This window comes from Diceros bicornis, chromosome 33 (genome assembly GCF_020826845.1).
Source record: "Diceros bicornis minor isolate mBicDic1 chromosome 33, mDicBic1.mat.cur, whole genome shotgun sequence".
NCBI lineage: Eukaryota > Metazoa > Chordata > Mammalia > Perissodactyla > Rhinocerotidae > Diceros > Diceros bicornis.
The window spans coordinates 15,202,632-15,221,633 of NC_080772.1; the positions used below are offsets into that span (position 1 = coordinate 15,202,632).

Sequence of the window (19,002 nt, forward strand, 5' to 3'; positions counted from 1 at the left end):
ACAGATTCACATGAATATTTCTCCAAGATGAATTAGCTTGAACCCAATGGAAACTCATCAAGTTTTACCAGTCAAGGGTTCTCATCAAATCACAATCATATAACTTGGCAGGGAAACAGCACGAAGCCCAGAATAACAGGATGATGAGAAAGGCCAAGGATGGCCTTGAAATTTAAAGAGATTGAAAGCAGAATGGGGGGGTCAGAGGATATTCCCTATGGATGGGGGGGTGGGGTGGGAGTGGGGCAGAGAGGGTCAAGAATCCAAAAGGCTTGGTAACCCTGGGCAGTGAGAGAGCAGAGTGCAGACTTGAAGCACGATCTGGAACATGTGAAGAATGGATTCAGAGTCAAGACATCAGAAGCAGGCAAATCAGCTGGAAGCCCACTGCAGTAAGTCAGGTAAGGCGTGATAAGAAACTGGACCAGAGCAGTGTCAGTGAGGATGGAAGAGTATAAGAAGGAAATATAGAATATATTCAATTTCTTATGTTGCCCTTTCTACTTAGATCTTACAGTCATGCTAATGGGTTAATAACTCTGGGCTGGTGGGCTAGAGGCTGATAGACCTTGCTTTTTTTAGCATATTTCTACATTTTTATAAAGAAGGAAAGCTGAAGATTAATGAGTATACACATGGCAATGGTTAGAAACGTTTTGTGAATGTTTCACGAGGAACTGAAGACATATAGCAGTCCTTGCACAATTGTCATAATCTGATGTATTTTACCATTGTTCTGTCATGTTTATGGGGAAAAGAGTAAAAGAAAGATGTGTAGGCCTGCCCTTGGCGAGGTCTGACTGCAGCAGTGGTGATGTTCCTTTTTTAATCAAAGCATCATTATTCTTCATGATAAACTCAGAGACTAATGGAAACTACACTGAGGAAGGGAGACTACAATTATATGAGGTCCCTTTTTGCTGTGCTGAAAACAAGTAAAAGGCAACATTTCATAGAAATCACTTGTACTATACCATAATCTATCAGGCTACGAAACATTTCTTTGAGGATAAAATTCTAAGGTTATTAATCTATATAAAACCAAGTTCTTCAGCCTTGAGGAAAACTTGAGAAATTTCCCAAGGGAATTTCTACTCTTCTCTAAGCCTGAAGAAAAGGACCAATTTAGATTTTTATCAATAAACTTTTAAATAAGATAATGCATATTTTTTCTTAAATGAAACATCCCTTCAACATCCCTTTCCTTATTTCTTCTCTCTCTGCTGGGAAGCACTTGTTAGAGCTTTTGTGACTTGACTAATTTAACGAAATATCAAGAACTGCACAAATACCTGCCTACCTGTCCACTTAAAATTTCCCTAGGTATGTGCTATAACATCTTGACAGTGAGAGGTGTTGCTCCATTACATTTATACTGAGTCTTATAAATACCTTAATATACCTAAGTTGTTTACTATTATTGATGATATAAAAATAAAAACCATTATTACTTGATGTGTATTTTGTGACAAATGAGTTTGCAAATTTGATTATTGGGTGAGTTTATTGCTTACAGTTGTATGGGAGCTAGCTTGTTCTGTGATTTTGGGCACTTCTCTTTATATCTAGATCTCAGTTTTTATATCAGTAAAATTAAGAACAAATTCGAGTGATCTCTTCCCACAAGGTATACAATATACATTCTGGGCAAATTAATTTTTTCCACCGTAATTAAAATATCAATAATAAAACCTATTGTTAGGAACACTCTTGCATCCATTTATGATACATTGCAGGCAATTAGTAAATATATTTTAGAGTATTCTTTTATTAATTTTTCTAGGGCTTATCCCCAATAAACTGCCTACGTACTATTACTTAAATTCTCCCGGACAAAGACAATGAAGAAAACCTAATCACAAAGCATCAAACAGTGATATCTTTTACAACTGAAAAAGCCAGCATCACAGATATGTATATTTTCTAATAAACTAACAAGTGATTCTGGAAATGCAGGTAGATTTTCAGTTAGGTCTATTTTAAAGTCTCTATTAATAATTCCTCTGAGTCTTCTGATTCAACGATAAAAATGTGAACTCAAGATGTCACTGTCCACATTGAATCATGAAGTTCTGGCCACTGGGAAACACTGCTGGGGAAGTTTATCCCAGGAAGAAGTAGTTCAGCAATGTAACTATGGAGGATGGTCTTTACATGTATGCTAAATGGAATTTAAACCAGTCATTGAGATGTCTCAATATCTACTCTTAATCTTTTGAGTTGAAAGAAACTTATGAAGTATGTATGTGTGAGCAGATCTACTGTACTTTACTTGTTTTAATTTCAAGTTAGAGAAAACACTGATTTGCTGAGTCTTCTCTGATAAGTCTTTTCTTAACTCTAATCTTCATCACCACTGGGATTTCTTTGAATGATACAGAATAGTAACTCCAGGCTGCCTATGTGTTCTTATTCCTTCAGTATTTGTTGAGCTATATATATCGTCTTGTCATATCGGCTACCCTTACCTAAAAGATATCTATTTGCCCCTACTTTGAGGATCACACTTCATGCTTCCTGAAGCATATCAGATTTTTCAGAACTTAAACTTCTTTTGGGGGTCCCTGAATCTTACCACTTTTTGGCTTTTTCAAGCAATAATATTCTCCTTCGAGTATTGGACTGCCTTTATGGGTCAGTACCAATTCGATTCAACATTTATTTAATGAGCATCTTCTCTAAATCCAGTATTGTGTTAGGCTCCGTATGAGACCAAAAAAGAAGAAAAAATCTTGGCCTCCTCACAAGTCTGAGTCTGGGGTGTATTCCTCATGCAGCTTCCTTTCACTCACTTGAGTTCAAAGAGGCCCTCCATCTACATCTTCTCTCCTGCCCCAGTTCTCAAGCCAGATTTCACATTTGCAGCAAGAGTATCAATAACTGCATGGGGAATCTAAGCTTACTGTTAAACCATGTTTGTCCAATGTCACATTCAGAGGTCTGATCACAATGGCTGGAGTCTCACACAGCACACCAAATATAAGTCACTACTAATCAAAGACAAGAATGGAGCAGAAGTGACACCACATACTTCTGTGGTCTTTGAATCAAAACACCATCTCCTTCCCAGGCTGACTAATTACACTTAAGTAATTAGCCTTAGTGTGCCTGGTAAACTACTAAGTAAACAAATTGTCTAGTATAACGATCCTCCTTGCCTTTACCCCTGTGTAGTACAATATCTGCTAGACAAGCTCTCATTATCAGTCTTCCTTTCAGTTTGGATAGTTTTTCCATTTTCCAAAGCCAATGAAAGTTAACATTCCCTGATTCCAACCACCAATCTGTGACCTGTTATCTTGAGTCAAGTCACAAAAATTATTATTTTATCGTGTTCCTGGGATTGGAACTTCTTTTCCCAATGATGACTGGAATCAGACTCTTTGAATTCTGTACATTGAGCTATCTGCTGGTTCTCAATGGAAATTAATAACTTTAGATTTTTCTTTAAAAAATTTTTTTTTCAAAGCTGAAATAAAACCTACCAACCAGAGCTAATTCCTGAAATGGTGGTGTGAGGGTGTGAGTTCCTTATTTTCAAACATCCTCTTCCTTTGCAAATCAGTCTGTCCTCCCAACAAATGTCATCCTTTAATAACATCATCACTCTTCCAGTCTTCAAATTTCAAAGTCATCTTTGGCTCATCTTATTCTTTCCTGTCCTGTATCCACTTATTTTCCAAGATCTAATTTTTCATGCTTGTCATTTCCACTGCATAATTATTATGTAGCTTCCCTCACCTTATATGTCATGTATCATTCTTTTAATTGCTCATCTAAACTTCATATTTCCTGCTTCAATCCATCTTGCATACTACAGCCAATCTTTATCAAGCATTACTTTAATAACATCAATTTTCTGTTCAAAAGTTTCCAATGATTTTATATTTCCCCACAGAATTAAGATTAACCTAGTTTTAGATATTGTGACCTTGCTGACCATGGCCTCACTCTATGTATTCTACCTTATTTCTCACCTATTCAAATTATACCTTCTTATTCCAGTCCAGCTGGCCTCCTCCCTGTCCCATGAACACGCTAGATTCATTCTCACTTACGAGCCTTCACTCATTGTGTTAGGGTCTCTGCATGAAATGGATGGCAAATTTAAAACAGATTATCTGAAAGATTTTAATAAAGGAATACTTATAGAAGTATGGACAGAGGTAAGTAAACCACCAATGATAGTGCAATTCCCTAGGGCTAGTATCAGTGGGAATTGTTACCATCTGTAGATCAAGAGGTCAGAAGAAGAAGAAGATGCTGCAAAGTCCAAGCAGAGATTCATGTTGATAGGATGACCAGAGGAGTCTCCATGATTGGTGGAAGATCACAGCCAGCCTGAGGCAGCCCCACAGGGAAAGAGCCAGGAGACTCAATACCCTACCATTGCCTTCCTCCCTCCTTTGATCTTATGTTGGGGGCCCCATGTTGGCAACCCACCAAAGGACTGAGGGTAAGGGAAATATTGAGGTAGCCTAAAAAGGTCAGCCTGCTGGCACACACCGGGGTTGAAAGAGTGAGAATGATTTTGTAGCAAAAAACAAGAGCTATCCAACAATTTTATTTTATTTTCCTTGAATTTGTTTTTACCTTTACTCTATAACTTTCTGCTTCCTACCCACTTTATTTTTTATATTTACATACAATGAATACACTCTTATTGGTGTACAGTTTTATGAGTTTTGACAAATGCATAGAGTTGTGCAACTACTATCACAATCAAGATACAGACCATTCCATCACCCCCCAAAAATTCCTGACACTGGATCAACACAAGGTTGACGTAAGGGAAGCCATATTGTAGAAAAGAAACCATATTGTAACTTTGAATGACCTCTGACTAACTAATCCAGCTGGATATACACCCTCTAGGAGATCTAACTGCTCTGTAGATTTTATGACCATGCTTGTGCATGTACCTCCCAGCTGTGATAAGATGATAACTTTGTTCTTTTGAGTTCGTCAGGAATGTGATGACCTCTGGATAGAGAGTCTGTCTGGTCTGGCCATTCCCAGTATGTAACACCAGAGGGTCAACATTACAAACCCTCTCACCCATAACACACTGGCTTATATAACTTCTTCAAGATTCTGTGCCCCTCTTAAGATGGTTCTTTCAGACATCGGTCAGCCATCTTCCCCCTTGCTAGCAAGCTGTAATGAAATGCTCTTTCTCTGCCACTATCTTGCCTCTTGAGGATTGGCTTTGGTCTCACGGTGAGCAGATAATGCCCTTTGTGCAGTAACATTCCTTCATGCACTTCTTCTGCAGTCAACCCCTCTCCCAATCTCCCAACCTGGCCACCAATGATATAGTCTTCTTCCTTGTAGTTTTATCTCTTCTAGAGTATCATATAAATGGAACCATACAGTATATAGCCTTTTAATTCTATCTTCTTTTACTTACCAAGGTGTATTTGAGATTCATCTGTATTGTATGTATTAATAATTCATTTGTTTTGAATTGCTGAGAAGTATTTCATTGTGTTAACATATCACATTTTAAAAAATCCATTCACCAGCTGAGGGACATATGGAGTATTTCCAGTTTGGGATAATTATGAATAAAGCTACAACTTTCCTATACAGGTTTTGTGTGAATCTCACCTAGGACTAAGATTGCTGGGTCATATGGAAGTGATGTTTTACAAAGTGACTGCAACATTTTGCATTCCTGTGAGCAATGTTTGAGTTTCATTTGCTCCACATTCTCACCATTGCTCGGTATTTTCACTTTGTTTTGATTTGTTTGACCATTCTAGTATCTGTAAAGTGGTATCTCATTGTGATTTAAATTTGCACTTCTTGATGACTAATGAGGTTAAGCCTCTTTTCATGTGCTTCTTTCCTTTTCACATATCTTCTTTGTGAACCTGTCCAAAACTTTTGTCCTTTTTAAAAATTGAATTGCACCTGAAGGTGAGACCTGAAACTATAAAACTCATAGAAGAAAATATAGGCAACACACCATTTGACATTGGTTTTAAAGGAATCTTTTCTGATGACATGCCTACCCAGACTAGGGAAACTAAAGAAAAAATAAACAAGTGGGACTTTATCAGATTAAAGAGCTTTTATAAGACAAATGAAACCAGAATCAAGATGAACAGACAACCAACCAGCTGGGAGAGAACATTTGCAAAACATACATCTGACAAGGGGTTGATCTCCATAATATATAAAGGACTCACACAACTGAACAACAAAAAAACAAACAACCTGATCAAAAAATGGGCAGAGGAAATGAACAGACACTTCTCCAAGGAAGATATACAGATGGCCAATAGGCACATGAAAAGATGCTCAACATCACTAATCATCAGGGAAATGCAAATCAAAACAACACTAAGATACCACCTCATGCCCATTAGAATGGCTATAATCACCAAGACAAAAAACAACAAATGTTGGAGAGGATGTGGAGAAACAGGAACCCTGATACACAGCTGGTAGGAATGCAAATTGGTGCAGCCTCTATGGAAAACAGTATGGAGATTCCTCAAAGAATTAAAAATAGAGATGCCCTATGATCCAGCCATCCCACTACTGGGAATCTATCCAACGCACCTGAAATCAACAATCCAAAGAGGCTTATGCACCCCTATGTTCATTGCAGCATTATTCACCATAGCCAAGAAGTGGAAGCAACCTAAGTGTCCCTTGACTGACGATTGGATTAAGATAATGTGGTATATATATACAATGGAATACTACTCAGCCATAAAAAAAGACAAAATCGTCCCATTTGCAACAACATGGATGGGCCTGGAGCGTATTATGTTAAGTGAAATAAGCCAGAAAGAGAAAGACAAACACTGTATGATCTCACTCATATGTGGAATATAAACCAACACATGGACAGAGAAAACTGGACTGTGGTTACCAGGGGCAGTGGGGGTGGGGGGTGGGCACAAGGGGTGAAGGGAGTCATATATATGGTGATGGACAAACAAAAATGTACAACCCAAAATTTCACAAAGTTAGAAACCATTAAAACATCAATAAAAAAAATTGAATTGCTTGTTTTCTTATTATTTTGACAGTTCTTTACATATTTAGAAAAAATTCTCTTGTCATATATGTTATTTACAAATGTTTTCTCCTAGTCTAAAGCTTACCTTTCATTCTCTTAATAGTGGGTTTTAAAGAACAGAAGAGAAAAGTTTATAATTTTGAAACATAAAAAGGAAATTAACTATTAAAATAGAGGAAATTTGTTGAAATCACAAGAAACAATATCCTATAACATTGTTTGTATATGTTTGAAATACTAGACAAAATGCATGATCTTCTAGAAAAAATGCAATTCACCAAAATTGACTTCAGTAGAAAGTCAGAACAATTACCATAGAAGAAACAGAAGAAGCAGCTAACAAAAAAGGCACTAGGCCCAGGTGGTTTTGAGGGGGAATTCTAACAAACTTTTAATGATTAAACAGTCCCAATGCTACTTAAACTATCTAGAATAGATAGAAAAAGAAGAAAATTCTCAAATTTCATTTTACGATTTGCTTCAAAATAATGCAAGGAGATCAGGTGGAGGGCTTGTGGAAGTATAGATGAAACAAACTGGTCTTGAGTGGAAAACTATGAAAACTAGGTGACAGGGACATGAGGGGTAATCATACTCTTTGTAGTTTTGGATTGTCTGAAATGTTGCATAATGATGGTTTTTAGTAAATAGGGCCATAATTTTGCAATGAATATATAAAACATTTACAAACATAAATGATAAAATAGCATAGCACTAACTTTCATAAGACCATAGGAAATAAACTTTAAAAAAAAAAAACAGAATCCCACCAATAATAAGAGATTTGAGCAAAATATTGGCAAGCTAAGGCAAGTAAGTATTTGGAACAAAAAATTAATCAGTAAGGATATATATAAGTCCCAACATATAAAATAGGATAAATATGAATGAATTTCATGAAGAAGAAATAATACAAAAAATATTCTATGATTATGATACATTAAACTAAAAGTTAATTTTTAAGGAGGGTGAAAAGTCCTCATAACCAGAACTTTAAAACTTCCCCATAAACATCTGTTGAGTCAAAGGGAAAAAATAAATCAAAATTGAAGAGTTTATTTTGGAATAATTAAAACTATAAAAAAGAGAATCTATAGAAAACAGTTAAAACAATGTTCAGAGGAAAACTCATAGCTCTTAATACAAATAATAAAATGGGAGAGGGGACCCAATTCACTAAGTAAGAAAAAGAACAAAATAAATACGAAGAAAACAGAAAGAGTAAAATAATAGAGACAAAAGCAGAAATTAACAAATCAGAAAATAAGAAAATATAACTAATACATAAGAAGCTGGTGTTTTGAAGTAATCAACCTAACAGACAAACCACTAGCTAAGATAATCAAGAAAAAAGGAAGGAAACACAAATACACAAAATAAAAAAACAACAGGAAAAAGAACTTTTGAAATTATAAAAATTTAAATAAATTCCTAAGAGAAGACTCTAAACAATTCCTTGTAAATCAGTTTGGAAACTTAGATGAAAAAGGTAAATTTCTAGGAAAACAAAATTTGCCAAAACCAACCCCAAGAAGAAGAGAAACTCTGAATTTCAATGTCTTTAGAAGAAATAAAAAAACTATATCAACGTTCTACCCCTTCAAAAAGGACTTCATTTATATGTTTTCACAGGGATTTCTATCAAACCTTCAAAGGACAAATAATGTTATTGCTATTTTAAACTATTCTGGGGCTTATAAAATAAGGAAAACTTCTGAATTAATTTCATGAAGGGACTGTAACAGTAATCCCCAAACCTGACAATGATTGCAACAACAATTACAGACACACAAGCAACCAAACTGCAAACTAATCTCACTTAACAGATAGTGATGAAAAGTTATAAATAAATTATTAGCAAATAGAATCCAATAATACAATAAAAAATATTCATCTTGACTAAGTGGGGTTTATTCCAGGAAAATGAAGACAAATTGACACCAGCATGTTAATTAACAAGGAAACGTCTTTCCCATTCTCACTAAAATCATGAACAAGGCAAGAATTACTGTAACATTCACTACTACTTATTATTATGTTGGAGAAATTAGCAAATTCTTCAGAAAACAATATTTTGAGGCATAAAAATTAAAAGGAAGAAAAATTATTTTTATTTGTAGATTATATAAGAGTAGAACTTGAAAACCAAAGGCAATCAGTGAAAAAATTAATATAAACAACAAGAGAATCAGTAATTTAGTGAGTTATAAAAGTTAAAATACAAAAATCAATAGCCCTTTTATAGACCCAAAATAACAATGTATAATATATGTTATAAGAGAAACACACCACTTATTACAGCAACAACAACAGCAACAAGTATCCAGAAATATTTTTGACGACATATGCAACATCTACGCAAGGAAAAATCTAAAATAACACTGAAAAGTATTAGACTCAATCAAATGAACAGACTTTCTATGATTTTGAATAGAACAACCCAATCAAAAGATGTCAATACTTCCCAAAGTAATGTATAAATTTACTGTGTTATCCCAATCCAACAAGTTTAATTTTATTTTCTTGGTCTGGAGCTACACAAGCTAATTATAAAATAAATAAAATTAAAAAATAAACAAGAACTGTCCAGAAAACCCTGAAAAATTACAATAATTGAGTTTCAGGAGGCTAATCATTTAAAAACATAATATTAAGCCCCTATAATGAAACGAGTGTAGTATTACCTCATAAGTAGATTGATATACCAATAAAACAGAATGGAGTCTGAAAACAACTAAAATATATGTGGAAAACTTTTAAATGATAAAGGTGTAATCTCAAGTACATAAGAAAGACGGAATTTTTTTTTCACTGAGGAAGATTCGCCCTGAGCTAACATCTAAGCCAATCTCCCTCTATTTTGTATGTGGGTGGCTGCCACAGCATGGCTGCTGACGAGTGGTGTAGGTCTGCGCCTAGGAACCAAACCTGGGCCACCGAAGTGGAGTGTACTGAATTTAACTGCTAGGCTACAGGGCTGGCCCCTGGAATTTTTAATAATTAGTTTGGAACACCTAAGTAGTCATTTAAAACAAAGTAATTTAGAAATTATATCTTGCACAACCCACTTCAATAAATTAAAAGTAATTGCAGATCTAAATGTAAATATTAAATCATATAAGTACTAGGGGAAAATGAGTGAATTATTTTATGACATGGGAGTGGAGAATGCTTTTCCAACTATGATTCAAAATCTAAAGTAATAAGGGGACAATAATTAAGTATGCTACATACAATTTTGTTTTAAAATTTCGTGCCAAAATAATACACCACAAGTGGTATAAAAATATGAATAATAAACTGGAGGAAAATATTTGCAACTAATATCACAGACAGAAATGTCAATTCCATAATGTGTTAACAGGTCCAAAAAATAAGAAAAGAGATGACTTCCAGAATGGCAGAGTAAGGAGCTCCACAGACCTGTTCACCATAACTGATGAATATTAACTAAAAAAACCCCAAACATTTAAAGTCTCTGGAAATTGTGCTAAGGGTTTACAGGAAATGAAGAAACTTTTTTTTTTTTTCAAAAAAATCTGCTAAATCTTGGTTAGAACAGAGTCTGTGTCATTTGACCATGATCTGCTTCCTCTCTGCCCACCCAACTCTGCGTGAGGGACACTCCACTCCCCAGGTGGAGGTGGTTAGGAAAATAGAGCTCCTTCTCTTCACAGCTCCTAGTCAAGGGACATGGTATCTTTCCAGGAGGAACAGGCTGCCAGGATTTCTTATTGTCTCCCAGCTCTGTGCTACAGAGACTAAATTCCAAGTGAACCTAAGATGTTAGGGCTCTTCCTCCACCCAGCCCCCACTTACAGGGCAGAGTCTCTACTCTAGGCATGGCAGGTCCTAATCACCTTCCTCCTAGATCACTCACACCATACGTGGAGGTTCAGAGCCGAGAAAGACAAGCTGAGATGACCTGAGTCTCCTGCCTCTACCCAGCACCCTGCTCCTAAATCAGGAGGGTCACTCTGAAAGAAGGGGGCCACTGCCCCACCCCCTGCTCAAGAGCAGTGGCTCAGTGATTTTGCTCAGAGAGAGAGGCAGGTCAGAGCTCCCAAGCCTTCCCCCAGGAAACTGACTTTATTTGGAACTGCAGGGATATATTCAAGCCTAATGTTGCTTTCAAAAACAATGGAGATTTTTGGGGCCAGCCAGGTAGCATAGTAGTTAAGTTCGTGTGCTCCACTTCCACGACCCAGGGTTTGTGTGTTCGGATCCCGGGTGCGGACCTGCGCACCGCATATCAAGTGATGCTGTGGCAGCGTCCCACATATAAAGTAGAAAAAGATGGGCACGGACGTTAGCCCAGGGCCAATGTTCCTCAGCAAAAAGAGGAGGATTGGCAACAGAAGTTAGCTCAGGGCTAATCTTCCTCAGCAAACAAACAAACAAACAAAAACAATAGAGATTTTTGTGGAAAGCTATTAAGAGGAGGTTGGTAGCTCCCCGAGAAGGGCAAGCTAAATTGAAGGGCAGCTACTTTACCAGCGACCATCAGAGAAAGAGAAAGGGAAAAAAGAAAGTCCTCCTGGGGTCACAGCAAAACTCAAACACTGACCTCAAAAAATATCCCTGCAGAGGATATTAGACCTTGGAGAAATTTATGCCCCAGGGCATTACTGAAAACAGTAGAGTGATTAGTCAGCTATTAGTGCAGCCTAAAAGCTACAGATGATACAATCAGAGGTAGACAGCTTAACAGAGAGATCAGAGAAAGAGACAAAGAGAAGCCACTAATACAACTGTCATCCCTGGATGACTGTGTGCATGCCCCAGGCTGCACCCTCTGAGGAGTGACAACAGGGGTTTTAAACAGGAGCTGAGCAATATTTCCAGATGTAAGGTGACAATCATGAGGAAGGGGCCAAGAGGATCTGCAGACACTGGCCCTGGCACCACAGCACTGTTGGAGCAAAGAGGTGGCTCCATGCAGACTTCTTGATATGCGCGAAAAACAAATCCCAGTTTCAGTATGCTTTTATAAATCAGACTTCATGCAACTGGCTGCTCTCCAAACATGGAGATTAAGAATACGCTGTGCAGGGTTTTGCTTCTCCAAACTTCCTAGGACTCAGTTGGTAAATCATGTGCTGGTGGAGGGGGAGGTGGGAGTGGAGTTTTTTAAAAAGTATAGATACCTGGAGGCCACCCTAGGGCATTCTGATTCAGTGGTCCTGTTTGAGGTCCAGAAACCTGAATTTTTAATAAGCATTCCAGAGATTTTTGAGAAAATGGCACTTAGGTGTCAGTGTTTGGTTTCAAACACTATGAGCATTACTTTATATTAGTGTAATTCTTTTCTTCTAAACTCTTTAGTTTTCAGGAGATTCATCTTTGTTGAGAAAACTGTTAGTTTTTGGGGGATATAGCTATGCCCAGAATTTCAGGATTATGTTTATGTGAAAAGATAATTTAGAATAGTTTAATTAATGGATTCACTTTAACTACATTTCAAAGGACATTTTATAATATATAAAAAATAAATTCCTTATACTCACATTCTGCAATGAACGCTCTAAATGAAAAGTTATTCAACTCAGTAGCATAGTAAAAAAAAATGGTGCCTTAATTTTGGATTACTTGTGGATATGCAATTAGATGTCAATTCCACTGCCTGTTCCTACCGGTCAATCCACTCCTTCTACTCTGAACCTCCTCTTCTGTCTATTCGAAATAAGTAAGGATGAGTAAATATTCCTTTACTGTCTTCAACAATGGTTTTTGAATTCTCTGTAACCTCTATGGCCTTTTGAGTGCAACAAAAACATCCTTCACTCTCAAGAGCACAAAGCCAAAGCCTCCCATTCAAAGAACTCATTGACGTCATTCACTTCTGGAACAACCAAGAAACAGCACATAGAAAAAAAAAAATTCTTGGATGACACATAAGTCCAGTTTGAATTCTTCAGACTTAAAGAACCAAAGGAGATATTCCTGAACTCAGGAACTAATGAATTTCAATTTTTTATTTTTGACCGCTACATTATTAAATGTCACTTTTAATCTATTTTCTTTTATTTAGAAAAATGAGGGCAATATCGCATATTTCAAAGGCATGGCCGTGGAATACACAAGATTTTGGTAAATAATTTGGGACTGGAATCTGCTAAGTGCTAAGTGTTATTTTAACTGCCGTGCCTCAGGGAGCATCCGTCAGCATTGCACTTGCAGTCTGAGAGTTCTGCGAAGGCTAGTCATCCAGTTTAGCTTCTTCATGACTCATTGATCTAAGCTTTTAGACACTCCTTGAACTTCACGTTTCTTAGAAAGTGGTTAGAGCTAGTAGCAGACTGCTTACTGGGGACAACTTGGAATGCCCCAAAGCAATATTAATGATAGCTTGAACTGGATATGTAAGGGCATCTGAAAGGTGAAAAATTATAGGCCTATAAGGTATGTTCTCTCCAATGCTTCCAATTTTGCTCTGGGGTGGATTTTCTCTAAAAATATGTTATCAGAGTGACTTAAAAATTCCAGCAGCAATAATTCGTCTGGCTGTGACTGTGGATTTTCAGTATTTCTGCCAAGGTTTATTGTGAACATTCTGCAAAGCAGTAGAAATCTGAAATCTGGCACATACCCCAGACTCGTACTGCTCTTGGGCTCTAAATAATAAATATTCTTTCTCCAATATTCAATCCAGCTACCCTTCCAGCAGGAGTGAGTACGTTTGCCATAAAGCAGAAAACATGAAGATTTGGGGGACATTTTGTGTGTTTTAGCTCCTCTGAGAGTAGAGCTTGAGAAGTGGTTTCAAGGCAGGTAATTTGTCTGAGACATGATCTCAGGAAACAGAAGTGTGTAAAGGAGGGAGATAGAAAAACACAGAAGGAGGAAAAGCCAATAATATAAGTATGCATTATTGTTTCCACTGCTCCAGGCAATTGGGCAATTCATCCAGAACTCTGAGAAATGAAGAGAATACTTCCCAGAAATGTCCTCACGAAAGTCAGAAGGCTGAAGCTTTTATACACTAACATCATCTCCCGTTGGTTGAAGGTCACTGCCAAGTGTATTAACTTCAGGCTGTGCCTACAAGTAGGCCAAGCAAGTTCTGTTCACATCTCAGAAAGCCCTGGAGCATGATGCATTGATTCAGGCCGTGCTTGTCTGAGGTACAGCAAGGTAAGTCAGGGCTCATATGCCGCTGTCCACTGCAGGTGAGGCTAAAAATGAGATGAGCCAAGTGGCATCTGCTACAGTCCAGCCTACTGCACTCTTCAGATTGTGTTACATCCCTTACTAAATCCATTCTGTCACTACATTTTCAAGGTGGGGACTGGCTGCAATTTCCATCAAAAAGCTTTAAGCAGGCAGGTTTAGTAGAACAAGCTATAGTCCTCCCAGCTGTAACTGGTATCAAGACCACAATTGGAATTTATCTTCTCCCTCTGTAACCACACCTTCTAGATTTCCCTCACCCTCGTTCAACACTGCCACAGAACTAAACTGCTTACCTGGTAGAGTGACACAGACCTTCATCCCAGAGGAACTGCATTCTTGATTGCCTTGCCCTTTTTGTGCAATGGTTGTTACACCTGTCTGTTCAGTAATCATCAGGCATAGGAGCACCAAAGCACCCCAAGGATCCCCAAGTTCCAGCCATACTCCCCCTTTAGTTCCTGATGGTTATCAGAATCGCTCAAAAATACAACAACTTCTTTCTATGCTGAAATAAGGAGTCCAAAACAACCAATCAGAGCTCCAGTTTCAGGGGAAACTGTCCCCTGGTAGAATGGCTTTTTTTTGATTGTTCTTTCCCCCTAGATGTCTAATCCAGTGGAGCCTACGGTCTGTATAGCACACACTCCACAGGCGTGCTGCTGGAAGTGATGGGGAGTGAGGCAATTCCGCTTGTACGCTTGTTTGATGCAGACATCTAACAGTCTCCACCCAAGGCCTCAAGGTGCCATTATTTCCTATGAGGGCCCTCACTTCAGCAGCCGATACCTCTCAAGATTATACGTGCAGTCTCCATTGAGCTCTCATCTTTATAATTTAATTCTGGGCTGCATTTTTAGCACATTTTCCCTATGGCTGCAGATATTTAAGTGTTGCCATGAGTCCTTCTGGCTGTCATAGCATGCCCTGGGTTGATAGTTGAGTAAGCTGAGCCTAGATTCTCTTCTTTGCTCAAGGCTTCTAAGGCAGTTAGCAAAAGTCAGCCAACTCCATACCCTCCGTATTTACCATTGTCCCATACTGTTCAAGTGCAGGAGCTATGGCATCACCCAGTGCTCCCCCTGCTCTCCGGTCCCTCACCCCAGTCACCTCTCATATGATTTAGTAATTGTGACGCTAGGCACTCTGGGGATTATTGCCCCCCTCTAATAATCACAAATGGAGTGATGATCTGTGATAGACCAGTTCCGGAATCCCATCCTGAGTACTTTCTAGAATCACTTCCTGTACTAACTGTCTTAGTTTAAGTTCCTCTGGTAGGAGAGCCTGTGACGAGGATTAGAGTGCAGCTCTTTTTTTTTGAGAGGTGATCACAGGAGAATAAGGAAGCAGGGAAATTGAGACAAGGAAAGATGAGAAGCCAATAGAAGGGAACATTTTCTAGATGCTTCTATAATCAACAGTAGCTCAATTCTGCTGTGTCTGTTAAGAGGCAGAGAGAATGCCCCCAGAATTATCCAATGCCTCCCTTTCCCTAATGGAGGTGCTAAGTTTTCTGCACTTCTAGGCTGCATATGAGGATAGGCTGAAATGGGATCCCACTAAGTTGGATCAGGTCTTACAAGAGAATGACAAAAGATGCAAGGTGCTCGATGAGTTGGGATGTTGGCAGCACAAAAGCAGGCTGAGCTTCATTGGAACTATCTACCAAGTCAAAACTGAAATCAGAAGTGGTCAAAGTTGTGAAAGGAGCACGTGATGTGTCTGCTATGATGTGGCATTATGCAGAAAGAGTAACCTCATCACCTGACCTAACCCTCCCCCTCCCCTTGTCGAACCTTGTCCTGTCAGCCACTCTGCCCAGACACCACCCCATCAATGAGGTGTCTTCATTAGTGCTTGGAGAGCAGTCAGAGACTCAAAGCATGTTCTCCTGCACTTTTATGGACCGACCTGCTGATGACCCTGGCTACATGTGAAAAAGGCCTGCAGGTCTTTTTGCAAACTGTGACCTCACACTGTATAGAGGAGACCCTTGTCTCCCACCACTTCTCATAGTGCATATTCAAGTCTGGCCAAACTGAACTTGAAATCCTTCCCCAAAGACAAGAGGCAGGGGGTGTGGTTAGCACAGGGCTTGAGGGTAATAGACCTGGTTTTAGCTCCTGGCTCTTAACCAACAGTGCATTCTTTGTTGAGTTAAACAAACCACCCATGCTTTGGCTTCCTCATCCTTAACAAGGGGAACTCATCTCTTTCCCAGGCTTATCTGAAGGATGACATTTTAGTTTTCTGTGTTGATATACATATCGTATGCAATGTGTTTATACACTGCCTGGTACACAGTCAATGTTCTCTAAGTATCCCAGGTCATGGCCCAGTGGGTCTTTGCCCAGCCTTCTCCATCTTCCCTGAAGCCCTCTCCCACGCATTTTTCACAGCCTTCTCTCCGAAGTGGCCTTTGGTGGGCTCAGTCACCATTAGTCACAGTGCTCAGTAACATTCACAGACCAAATGTCGTCATATGTGAGACATTGCCAGATGCCATGGGAAAATAAAAATATGTTCAGTATTTTTCCACATGTGTCACTCCAGTAACCCTGTTGAAAAAGAAAATCATTTAAATCTTCCATGACTCACAGTTAGAAAATCTATGCTATAATTTTCTAACTCTAAACAAACATTTTGATAAATCACTCTCGTCTCTTCCATAGGTAGAGTCTGTAGCTTGCAGGAACAAAGACTGGTGACCATCTATAGTTTGTAGATACAAGCTCATGCTAGTTCGGGTTCTCAAAGAAGCGGGTACCAGGCAGGGTTAGTCACGCAGGTGATTTATTGGGGAAAATGCCATGAAGGATAAAGAGGGAGGGAGCAAGAGTAGGAGAAAAGAGCCTTTAGATTGTCACGCAGGTCTGGCACCTGTGAGAGGAGAAGGGACTAGAAGGATTGGGTAGGAAGGGCCTCAGATCACTATGCAGTTCTGAGATAGTCTCACCAAGCTGACAGGAAGTCCCCAAGCGAAGCTGGCCTGTTAGAGGGGTCCCACATCGGGCATATGTGCCTGCTCCAGGAGCCCTGCCATGCTCAGTAGTTGAGGGGAGCAGCAGGGGGAAGTAGGGCCTCAGCGTGTGAAATTGAGAGCACTCAGAAGTGCAGCAGCTGGAGGCTCTTAGTCCTCTGTAGGAGGTTCTCTTGATGGGAATTACTAGTGGAGCATCTCCATGGTTGCCACAAATCTATCTCTTTTCAAAGCAGCACTATCCCACTTTGAATATCTGAGCATATATGACTTCTGGCCAAATTCTCTCAATAGCTTGGAGTAAAATTTGTCAAAGCCAGCCCACTCGGACTCATTTAGAGCTAAGTGTGTAAGCCTAGACATCTAGATCCCATGCAAAGTCCCAACTGCTCTGAACAAGGCTTAATCTCCAAGGAGCCTTTGGGTCAGGCAGGAAGAGATGGTTGTTCTGATATTCAGCACTCATTATCTCTCCCATGAATGACCTTTGGCTCAGCCCCTTCAGTCTTGCCCTGCCCCATATGTGTAGGATAGTAAATGAATAGTTAGCTAAGTTTTAACCCTAGCGGTAAATGTTGATTTAGCACGAGCAACCCAGGGCTAAATGTTGATCTCTTATGAGCAGTTGATTGCAGATTTTTGTGCTGCATCATTGGGCTTTGGCATATAACCAATTCCATGCAGTTCAGGCAATGCCTTTGACTGATCTGGAGCTTTCTGTCCCAGTCAGTGAACCGCTCCTTCATTTTTCCACCCCCTGCACATTTCCTGTTAAGAGATGTTCGTGTTAGCTGCAGTTGGCAGGTTGAGTGGAGATCTGGAGACTGCTTTTTTAACAGAGAGCTTTGTTTCTGTCCTGAGGTTTATCAAACAGCTTCACTGGCACTGTAATAAGTTTGCCAAGCTCATCTTTTGTCTCTATTGATGAGCATTTGGCTGCGATTTTTTTTTTCCAGGAGGGAGTCTTTCTCTGTCTACAGATCAATTTGGACTTGATGTTTAAAGCTAAGACTTCCTTCTATTTCTGAGCAGTTTTGTTCATATCACTTTCTACACTCTGTCAGTTCCAATGCTGTTTAGTATCTTTTCTAATTTAGCGTTAAGAGCGCTGTGGAAAATATAAACAACCTGGCACTTTTGATGCTTCTGACACTCTGGTATTAGTCAGTTGCAATTTGTCTGTTTTTCCTTTTTGATAACCAAGGAGCCAGACAGGTTTATCTTTTCAACACCTTGTACCATGGCAAATTGAATGCCATGAGTTTTCTCTTCCAGGTGGAGTGACATAGTTAACTAATTTTCAATTTTTGGTAGAGCATGCACAAATGACTCTTGATTTTATCTCCCAAAAGAGAGCTGAGAGTGGCAGCTCTGATCTGATAGGGAGATGGAGTACTCGGTGTCTGAGAGTTGCTGTGGATAACTCTGCTGCTTCCCAAGAAATGAGGTCCAGGTATTAGAATATCATCCCGGCCCAGGCAGCTGAAGATGTCCAGAGATGATGTCACTGGATAAAACCTTTTCAGCTCTGAAAAGAATACTTCCTCCTTTGCCCATCATCTGCCTTCCAGTTTCAATCATTATTTAAGGATATAAGTGCTTCACAAACAGCAGTTCATTGTTTCTCAAATCAATTTGTGAGGTAGAAAAGGAAATGGAAGCTTAAAGGCGTGAACTCTATAAGGTCTGAGATGGTGATTTAAAGCAATCCTTGGTGCCCTTCAACTTCCACAAAAGTGGTTTGATCATTCACCTTAATATTTGTTTTCACCTTTCTTTTTATACACTCTCTTATTTTTAATGAGGTACCAAT

At 38.9% G+C, this 19,002-nt stretch overlaps 1 long non-coding RNA gene across 1 annotated transcript in view; it reads right to left on the minus strand.

Moving 5' to 3' along the window:
• Positions 1-16,537: 16,537 nt before the first annotated feature.
• The window catches only part of LOC131396509 (uncharacterized), a 30,364-nt gene continuing 27,899 nt past the window's right edge, over positions 16,538-19,002 (minus strand). Inside the window, exon 3 of the long non-coding RNA XR_009216575.1 lies at positions 16,538-16,767. This is a non-coding gene — a long non-coding RNA (uncharacterized LOC131396509). The remainder of the gene's footprint in view (positions 16,768-19,002) is intronic.